The sequence below is a fragment of the Poromitra crassiceps genome (assembly GCF_964638095.1).
Source record: "Poromitra crassiceps genome assembly, chromosome: 19".
NCBI lineage: Eukaryota > Metazoa > Chordata > Actinopteri > Beryciformes > Melamphaidae > Poromitra > Poromitra crassiceps.
In genome coordinates this window covers 747,501-758,554 of record NC_139646.1, presented here as the reverse complement: position 1 = coordinate 758,554, position 11,054 = coordinate 747,501, and the positions used below count along the sequence as shown (strand labels likewise).

Genomic DNA, 11,054 nt, shown 5'->3' with positions numbered 1-11,054 from the left:
GGATGGATATTAGGCAGCAGGGTACAATAATGTAGCAGGAGAATGTGGTCGTGTTGGTGTACTCTTAATGTAGTGACAAGAAACAATTTGTAAAAGAAAAAGACTTGTTATGGTATATAGGGCATGCTGTAACCTACATACCCATCCTAAATGATAACTATGAAAACCATTTTCTTCCATTTACACAGTCTTAGAACAAACAACCATCTATCACCGATGACAATCACATTTAGTTCATGAAATAATGAATGTGCTCTTGTAAATAAAAAATAAACCGCATAACGACAATTTCACTATAGCATAATTTACTATGTCTGTTTGATAGTTATTATATAGTGTCTGTAGCGGCAAACTCAAAATGTTTGTAGCCGCTGAGAGGCTAAGCTGGGGAGGATATCTGTCTTACTCGCCGTTGGAAAATAACACACCTTGACCAGTAGATGCGTTTTGTAGATTTATTCCATCCGTGCAGCACACATACAATAAATGCCGTCTTGCTTGCGGAAAACAAATCAAACTAGTACGAACGGTAAACAGAAAATCAGAGCTCCCCACTCACCCCCTCTGACTCATCTGATTGAATGATTGACAGGCATTATGAATGACACTCATCAGCAACACACACCTCCCAGGTAAGTAACACCCCCCGTCACACCCACTAATTACCATAAGTGACAGTTATGCAGTAGACTCAATATGCAACACATACATGGCTCCTACATACCGGCCCCTAATTATTATGACATTACAATAATAATTACACAATAATACATAGGAGACAAGAAAAACAATCAAAAGCTTGATCCGGAACTCTTTTTTTTGCGTTTTTTTTTTTTTTAATATATATATAAATATAATGTAATTAATCTGGAAGTATTTTTCGAAATGTCCTTATTTTAGAACTCCTTTTCTGAATGTCCTTGTTTTGGAAGTCCTTTTCGAAACCTAATCTAAATTGTTTGAGGCCAGAGGTTCTAGAACTTACGGAGCCTAGAAGGTCAGAGTGCACTCTTAAGTCATGTCAAGCAAGTGTCCAGCAGCAAGTCAAGTCAAGTCATGTCAAGTAATCCATCAGTAATCCTCTGTTTCTTGAAGCAGACAAATCTTCGTCACAGGTCTGTCCAGACATCCAGTTTGAGTCTTGATTTTCACTTGACGTACAAGTCCTCCCTTGTCTGGAACAGCGGCCACGACCTTTCCTGTGATCCATGAATTACGAGGTGCTGAATCATCAACGATCAACACAACATCTCCATTGGTAAAGTTCCGTTTGATACCAGACCATTTCTGACGTTCTTGCAATTGTGGAAGATACTCCTTAATCCATCTCTTCCAGAATAGATCAGCCATATATTGAACTTGTTTCCATCTACGACGAGCATAGACATCCTCCTTTTGAAACAGTCCAGGTGCCAAGTATGGCTGAGTTCTGAGGAGCAACAGGTGATTCGGAGTTAGCGCCTCTAAATCATTCGGATCTGTGGATGCTTTAGTAATCGGTCGGCCATTAAGAATAGCCTCCACTTCACAGAGCACTGTGTAGAGACCTTCCTCATCAAGGTTTTGTGTCTTCAGAGTAGAGTTGAGCACCTTTCATACTGACCGAATCAGCCTCTCCCATGCTCCGCCATGATGTGAACCAGTGGGAGGATTAAAGAGCCACTTGATCCCCTTCTGCAGCAGTACGTCACTGATCTGTTCACGATTCCATCCTTCGATGGCCCTCTTCAGCTCGCGCTCTGCACCAACGAAGTTAGTACCATTATCTGAGCGTAGCTCTTTGACTTGTCCTCGCCTTGCCACGAAACGGCGTAAAGCATTGATGAACGAGTCTGTGTCTAGAGATGCAGCCACTTCGATGTGTATGGCTCGAATAGATAGGCATGTGAAGATAACACCATATCTTTTTACTAGGCTTCTTCCTCGCTTAATCATAAATGGACCGAAACAATCCACTCCAACGAAAGTAAATGGTGGTTCATCAGGTGAAACTCTGTTGTGCGGCAAGTCTGCCATCTGCTGTTGGCCTGGCGCTCCATGTAACCGCCGACAGACTGTACATTTAGAAAGGATCTTTCTTATGGCCACACTGGCTCCGGTGATCCAATATCGCTGGCGCAGTCTTGACAGCATGTGGTTCCTACCACCATGACCCACTTCGTGATGTACATGTCGAAGAATAAGATCTGAGATGTTAAGATCTTTAGCCAGTATGATGGGATGTTTGGCTTCCTCGGGCATAGCAGCCCTACTGAGACGTCCGCCAACTCTCAAGATGCCGTCTTTAAGCGCTGGGTTGAGCCGATATATATGGCTACTCCTTTTAACATTCTCTCCCTTCTGGAGACTGGAGAATTCTTCTGGGAATATTCTCCTTTGACAACACCTGATTATCTCCAGCTCCGCTTCTCCAAGCTCCTCTACTGAGAGACAGTCACGGTGCATCTGAGTCTTGACACTTTGCATCTCTTTGTCTATAGCATCCCTTTGTTGACTTTGATCTGTCGCAGACTGAGCGTGACAAGCAGCAATCTCTCTCCTCTTCTGACTGAGACTCAAAAGTAGATTCTTGAATCTCAAGATCCAGCCCATGACCCTCCTCAGACGAGTCCAGGATGAGATACGCTTACTCAGGTGCGTCACTACATCCATTTCCTCCTTGGCTTGAACAGCATTGACAGAAATGGTGCCTTTGATCTCAGGATCATCTGAATCTGGGAGTACTCTCAAAGAGTCTGGGTTAACAGGCCAGTCCTCCATTGGTTGTTTGAGAAATTGAGGACCTGATATCCAGACTGTGTTTTTCAGGAATGACTCCACCTTGGCTCCTCTTGAGGCAAGGTCAGCAGGGTTGCTTGATGTATTAACATATCTCCATTGAGATGCACGAGATACGCCGAGAATCTCAGAGACCCTGTTGGCAACAAAGGTCCGAAATCTAGATGTTTCATTTCTGATATACTTCAACACTGAAGTACTGTCAGTCCAAAAAACTGAGTCAAGAAGCTGCATTTGCAGCTCCTTCCTCCACAGCTTATCCATACGAGCAGCCACCACAGCAGCGGTAAGCTCCATACGAGGGATGGTGATCTGCTTTAAAGGTGCCACCCTCGCCTTGCCCATAACAAAAGCACTGTGCAGCTGGGAGTGGTTGTCACATGAAAGCAAATAGGTGACTGTGCCGTACCCATCTTCACTCGCATCTGCAAAGTGGTGTAACTGTGCAGACGTTACTTCTCCAAAGTTTGCAGGCTTTAAACATCTGGCAACTTTGAACTCTCCCAGCAACTGGATCTCTGCAACCCAGTCTGTCCACTCTTCAGCTACAGGTGTTGGTATTTTGTCGTCCCACCCAAGCTCTTTCCTGCACAGTTCCTGCAAAATCTTCTTGGCTGTAAGGACCACAGGGCAAAGGATTCCAAGAGGGTCATAGATAGAACTGACAGTGGAGAGGATCCCCCTACGTGTCAGAGGTCTGTCTTGAATCAGTATCTTGAACTTAAAGGTGTCAGAATGAACACACCACTGCACACCTAAAGCTCTCTCCACTGGAAGGGTGTCATGATCCAAGTTCATATCCTTAACCTCCTTTGCCCTCTGTTCTTCAGGTATCGTAGCAAGCACCTGACGCCTGTTACTTATCCACTTTGTTAACAGGAAGCCCCCTTTGGCACAGATAGCCCGGAGATCCTGGTAGAGGTGTACTGCCTCCTGCTCAGAAGCCACTGATACAAGGCAGTCGTCCACATAAAAGTTGTTTAGAACAGTGGAGACTACTTGTTGGCTGAAGAGCTCCTTGTTGTCTTCCGCGCACTTTCTGAGAGCAAAGTTTGCGCAACTCGGGGATGAAGTTGCCCCAAACAAATGTACAACCATCCTGTACTCCTCCATGGGCTGTCCGAAGTCCCCATTGGGCCACCAAAGAAATCTCAACAGGTCTGCATTCTCAGCTGGTACTTGCACCTGGTGAAACATGGCTTCGATGTCTGCCATCAGAACGACAGCCTCCTTTCGGAATCTGGTCATGACTCCAACCAAAGTGCTGGTTAAGTCAGGCCCCTGTAGAAGTTGTGCATTGAGGGAAGTGCCTTGGAATGTCGCTGCGCAGTCAAAGACAACACGGATCTTTCTTTTTGTAGGGTGGTATACACCATGATGGGGAATATACCACACTTTGCCGTCACTGCGCTCAAGGTCTTCATCCGGCACTCTCTGAGCATAGCCCTGTGATATGAGGTTGTCCATGAAGGTGATGTAATCTCGATGAAATGGTTCATATCGGTGAAACCTCCTTTTCAGGTTCAGTGCACGCTGTTCTGCAACTTTGCGGTTGTTCGGCATGCTTACCTCACTGTTCTTTAAAGGTAAAGCGATGCAATAATGGCCATCCACAAGCTTAGTAGACTTCTTGGCCATATCCATGAACTGGCAGTCCTCTCTCGACGGCCCCAGCTGTTCATCATGACTGCACTCAGGGAAGTCTGCTTTAAACTGCTGTTTCCACAGTTCGTCCAGTTTTATTACAGAAATTCTATTGGTGGTGACTCCATGTCGTCCATCAGAAGCTGCAGCGATGTCTCCGCCGAGAGGTCCGTTGACGGTCCATCCCAGCATAGTTTTTATGGCATATGGCCCATCATCAACACTGCGGATGACCTCCAATGGCTCTAATGCTCTGGGCACATCCAATCCAATCAGAAGTTCAACCTCTGAATTGATCTCAGGCAGATGCACATATTTCAGGTGAGGCCACTTGAGCAGGTCTTCTTGTTGTGGAATGTTATCTCTGTTCACAGGCATTTTCTTTTGTGTGAAGATACCAGGCAGCTCACAATATTGGTCACTATCCAATCCAGCCACCTCCAAGCCTGAGACAATACAGCTTTCCACCACCTTTTCCTGTCCCATGGTGCGCAAGAGAATCCTGGTTTTCCTCCCTGAGATGTTCAGCCTGTTCATCAGATCCACTGTGCAGAATGATGCTGAACTCCCTTGATCTAGGAAAGCATAAGTTTCTACTATTTTATGCCCCTTCTTTGATTTAACTTGCACAGGGACAATGGAGAGTTTACAATCTTGGTCACCGGCCCCAGTAAGACCACTTGTTTGCACAACCAGAGTGCTGCCCACTGCTACATCGGAGTTGCTCTTTGCTTGGTCTGTTTCTGCTCCTCTCTCCCTTTGGTGAATATGAAGCATAGTTGGGTGTCTGGAACCACATGTTTTACATGAGAGACGCCTCCTACAGTCTTTACTGATGTGTCCTGTACACAAGCAGCCAAAACAGACTCCACCTTCCTTTAGGAAGGCCATCTTCTCATTGTGAGCTCTCTTTTCCAATAGAAAGCAACACTCCAATTTGTGTCCACCTTTGCAGTACAGACAAGTACTTTTCACCCATGAGCTTCTCTCATTGACTCTGGTTTCAGTTTGAGCCTTTCCTTCCATGGTAGCAACAGTAGTAGCAAAGCTACTTCCCTTGGATTTCAAGCGAGGTTGAATGTATGGTTTACCTCTGTCTCTGTTTGCTGTTGCTGTTGGGGCATCCTGTATGTCCCCGAATATAGGATCAGCTGCAATCTTCACTTGCCTCTCGATGAAGTCCACAATGTTAAGAAAAGTAGCTCTGCGTTGGTAGGTTTCCTGAATTTCACAAGCTACTGTTCTCCAACGGTCTCTTAACTTGAAGGGCAGTTTCTTGATCACTGTGAGCATGTTGACTGGCATGTCCAACTCACACATGTAGTGTACCTCCTCCATGGCGTTGCAGCATCCTCTCAAAAACAAGCCGTATGCTTTCAGAGCCTTCACATCCTCAGAGCGAATTGTTGGCCATGAGAGAGCCTTTTCCAAGTAGGCTGATGCAATTCTCTGTTCATTTCCAAAATGCTCCTGCAGTAGTGCCTTGGCTTTATTGTATCCTCTGTCCGCAGCCATATGCTGACAGCTCCTGACAAGCTCCTTTGGCTGCCCCCTAGTGTATTGTTCTAGGAAATGCAGGCAGTCTCTTGCGTTGTCAGTCTTTTCCTCTATGCTGTGTTCAAAGGCTCTCATAAAAGTGTGGTACTGCAGGGGATCTCCGTCAAACATCTGAATCTCTCTCCTTGGCAGGGAAGAGAGATATTGCTGTCGCACCAGCAAAGATGTTATTTCGTTTTGTTTCTCCATTATGGAAAAAACATTCTTCTCCTCATGACCTGAAATGATGCCAGGCATGCCAGCATCTGAACATGGAGGCTGTGGAGGCACTACACCATCTGATTTTGAACTTTGTGAAACATACTGGATCGTTTTTGATGTAACCGCTGCAGCCATTTTACTCCCTTTGGGCCTTGTGCCTATCACATTAGGATCAACAACTCCTTTCCCATAATGCACCTGTTTAGGTGGAATGAATGAATCTGCATCAGGATTTAGAGTGTGACTCCTTTTATCCAAGTGAGAATCCATGTCCTGGAGTTTGTGAAACACAGAGCTGTGTGCAACAGATCCGCCAGCAGCTCTTAAAACATTTACTTTAGCCTCAGATGCTGCAATTTCCACTTCAAGTTCAAATGTTTCCTTTTGTTTCTTTAGCTGCTCCTCTTTCTCGTCAAGAGCGTGTTTGCCCTTCAGCATCCTTTGGCGGGCTAAGAGGGCAGCCATTTCAGCCTCTGCCTTAATGCGAGCAGATGAAGTAGTACTGGAACCACTGGAACTACTAGACTTGGAGCTACTGCACCTGGAACCACGCTTTCTGCGGCCAGTATTTGAAATACTGTCACATGGCCTAATTTCATCAAGTATTGCAACAGATGTGGTGGCATGGTGTTCCATCAGTGGAGCATCTTGACTACTAGAGTCAGGCTTATCTGGTGCTTCCAAACTGTGTGCATTTCCATCCTGGTGTTCACTCAGAACATCTTGACCACCAGAATCAGGGTTATCTGTGGCTTCCGGACTGTGCATGTTGCCATGAGGATCATCATTGTCAGCTGGGTTAGCTGTATTTTCATCAGTCTGAATGTGGCATCTCCCAGTTTCTGACAGCCATTGCTGTACATCCACAATGAAGCCTTTGTTGAATGTATTTATGCTTGTGAACCAGCCATTTTGTTTTTCCTGTTCCACAGGGGAAATTAAAGACATCAATGACTCATGAAATGAAATGCTTTCCTCTGTCAGCTGTATCATTGTCTCAAGCTGTGAACGCACTTGTGAAGCATTATCATCATTTTTCATGAGCTCTTTCAATTTATGTATTACACCTTTAATTTTGTTCACTGTGGACTGACGCTCTTTCTGGAGATTTTCAATTTTCCAGCCAACACCCTTTTCAGTAAGAGTACTTTTCCTCTTTTCTTTTTCCAATCCAGCAGCAGCAGCAGCACCAATCCCTGATGTACTCATGTTGCCTCAACAAGTTATGCACAGTGCAGAGCAAAATCCAAATTCAACAGCAAACGATGCATGAATATGCTACAGCAGCAGCATTCCCATCAAACAACATCCAATGTCGATCTCCACATCCAAATCAAATCCAAAGACGAGCAGGCACAACAGGCCTCCAACCTGTGAACACCACAACCCGGGCAACAGCCAAGCCAACACCAAAAATGCACAACCACGTCCCCAATGGACAGGTATCAGTAACCCATTCAAACTGCGTCAAACAACAACCAATACACAGCAAGAATCAACTTTGGGTCACACATACCACTGGTTGCGCTGCGTTGTCATCTGGCTGTTCTCCCGGAGAAAGTGACAGTTGATAGTCCTTGCTCGTCCTGTTCACTGTGTTCAGCGTGATACGCCAGCAAACTGTCCCGAACAGAAAAGTCCCGATCAAAGTCCCGACGCATCCGTATGCTGAAGTGGCTCCGTGGATAGAAAGATCGATCCGTAATCCTCGCGTTTTCTGTTTACAAATATGTAGCGGCAAACTCAAAATGTTTGTAGCCGCTGAGAGGCTAAGCTGGGGAGGATATCTGTCTTACTCGCCGTTGGAAAATAACACACCTTGACCAGTAGATGCGTTTTGTAGATTTATTCCATCCGTGCAGCACACATACAATAAATGCCGTCTTGCTTGCGGAAAACAAATCAAACTAGTACGAACGGTAAACAGAAAATCAGAGCTCCCCACTCACCCCCTCTGACTCATCTGATTGAATGATTGACAGGCATTATGAATGACACTCATCAGCAACACACACCTCCCAGGTAAGTAACACCCCCCGTCACACCCACTAATTACCATAAGTGACAGTTATGCAGTAGACTCAATATGCAACACATACATGGCTCCTACAGTGTCTCATACACCCAGTTCACACTACTACACTCCAGACATGCAGTTTGCGTGAGAAACCGTCATCTGCTCTCTTTCTGGGCCATCCATAATCTGGAGACAAGCGACGGTGTCCCTCTATGCATATCTTCAATTGTTTATCATGCAAATGATGCACGCAGGCTGCTGTGCCCTCCTCCAACGGCCCTGGGCTCCAGACTGCACAGCCCAGCCCAGCCCAGCCCGGCCCCAGCTGCAGCCTGGAGACCCCAGACTGCCCCAGCATCAGCTGTCCTGTCCTGTCCTGTCCTCCACCACCAACACCCAGAGATGCTCTGGATGTGTCAGGCCCCGCCCCCACCTCCAAATACAGACGCCCACAGACGCTCCGGGTGTGTCAGGCCCCGCCCCCACCTCCAAATACAGCCACACCCCGCACCTCAGCTAAGGATTTGACAAAATGTCTATGGAAAAATGAATGGGGAAATGAAATCCCTTAGGTCCCATGCTGAACCCGGAAGAGGGTGTGACTTTGGCACAAACCTACTGTAGCCCTAAGCTGCTGTCCCAGAACCATGCAGAACTCCATCTGCCTCAAATCACTCTTTTGACTTATTTCAAATGAAGGGGAGTTGGCCGTGCCTTCATGTGGGTGTGTGCTCGGTACAGGAGGTTACTGTAAAGCAGGGGTGCCCAAACTTTTTTGACCCAAGATCTACTTTTCAAGTAGCCAGCCTCCCGAGATCTACCAGTCCAGTTTCAACATCGCAAACGCACACACATCGTTTCCAGCCTGCAGTAACTAACCTCACAACACTTTCTCGTTGTCCCACAACCACTTGACATTAGGGCTGTGAATCTTCTCTGGCCACATGATTCGATTCGATTACGATTCAGAGGGCTACGATTCGATTCGATTACGATTATCGATGCATCTTAAATCGATGCATCACTTTTTCCCCCAATACATGATTTATTTTTTCTCACTTTACAATACAATTGCATTGTATTATGATCCATAATTAAAATAAACAACTGCATGTACTTCCATTATATTTTATTTTATTATAAAAAAAATATATATATATATATATATATATATATATATATATATATATATATATATATATATATATATTTTTTCCCCCTCAATGCCATGCGATCTACCACACTACCTTCGCGATCGACCGGTTCGACGTATTGGGCACCCCTGCTGTAAAGCCTTCATGTGGGTGTGTGCTCGGTACAGGAGGTGACTGTAAATCTTTAAAGGTGTCACGGTGTCCCAGTAGCCCTGCAGTAACACTGGATACGCACTGGGGCCAGCGTGACAGAGATGCAGGGGAGGGGACAGTATGGATCTCAGTGTCAGGCTCTAACTGAGCAGGGTGAGGGAACATGGCAGCTAACATATGGAGGACGGGGTGGTGCGCTGGCACTGCCAGTCTGGAGCCATCAATCTGAGATACAGAGAAAACAGAGAAGGGGGGGAGGGTTGGTGTTTTTCTACATCCTGACTGGAGCGCGGCTGTCTCACACACACACACACACACACACACACACACACACACACACACACACACTGACTCTCTCACCTACAATACAAAGACAGTTTCAATTGGAAGAGATTAAATCAACTTAATCTCATCCTCTTCACCTATGTGTGTTATAACCCTCTTATGAAGTAGTCACAAAGAGATGCCCATGTAGTCCCGTGTGGTCCATTCATTACCATACTAAGCAAACCCTCTGACTCTTACACAATGTCCAGAGCCATAGGACCTATAAATAAAGCTTTGCTCACAATCCTACTGACCTTATGATATCATGTGACCTCCACTGCAGGAAGATCTAAACGGACTGAAGGAAAGCATGGTCGAACAGCTGACGAGGCCAAGAGGCATGTCAGATGTGTGTGTGTGTGCGTTTGTGTGTGAGTGTGCGTGCTTGTCTGTGTGTGTGTGTGTGTGTGTGTGTGTGTGTCTATCTGTGTGGGTGTATGTGCGTTCAAATAGGGCAATTGTTTAACAAAGTGCATACTAATGAGCACGCAGAGTGGTCATTGCATATGACAGAGGGCTAACTAGCAACAACAGATAACAGTAGGTAGCCTTTAAATGGCACGTGCAAAGCCACAGCACGGACTACAGACCACAGCACGGACTACAGACCACAGCACGGACTACAGACCACAGCACGGACTACAGACCACAGCACGGACTACAGACCACAGCACAGACTACAGACCACAGCACGGACTACAGACCACAGCACGGACTACAGACCACAGCACGGACTACAGACCACAGCACGGACTACAGACCACAGCACGGACTACAGACCACAGCACAGACTACAGACCACAGCACGGACTACAGATACGGCAACACACTCTGCTCTCCCTGCATTTAGATTGGCTGCAAATTCAGTGACAACTGCCCAGACCACACACCCAATTTGGCACGCGGATATCAATCGAATCTGTTAAAGGAAATCAATTAACATTCAAATAGGCGATGTTGGCAAAATCTCCGTGTAGAGCCAGTCATCAGAGACATTATATCTAACGCGACTCCGTGTAGAGCCAGTCATCAGAGACATGATATCTAACGTGACTCCGTGTGTAGAGCCAGTCATCAGAGACATGATATCTAACGTGACTCTGTGTAGAGCCAGTCATCAGAGACATGATATCTAACGTGACTCCGTGTGTAGAGCCAGTCATCAGAGACATTATATCTAACGTGACTCCGTGTAGAGCCAGTCATCAGAGACATGATATCTA

The 11,054-nt window shown here is 46.0% G+C and overlaps 1 pseudogene across 1 annotated transcript in view; it reads right to left on the bottom strand.

Moving 5' to 3' along the window:
• Positions 1-9,724: 9,724 nt before the first annotated feature.
• The window catches only part of LOC310793424 (B-cell lymphoma/leukemia 11A pseudogene), a 6,787-nt pseudogene continuing 5,457 nt past the window's right edge, over positions 9,725-11,054 (bottom strand). The window contains exon 3 of the transcript XR_014553948.1: positions 9,725-9,729. The product of XR_014553948.1 is annotated as a B-cell lymphoma/leukemia 11A pseudogene (transcript). The remainder of the gene's footprint in view (positions 9,730-11,054) is intronic.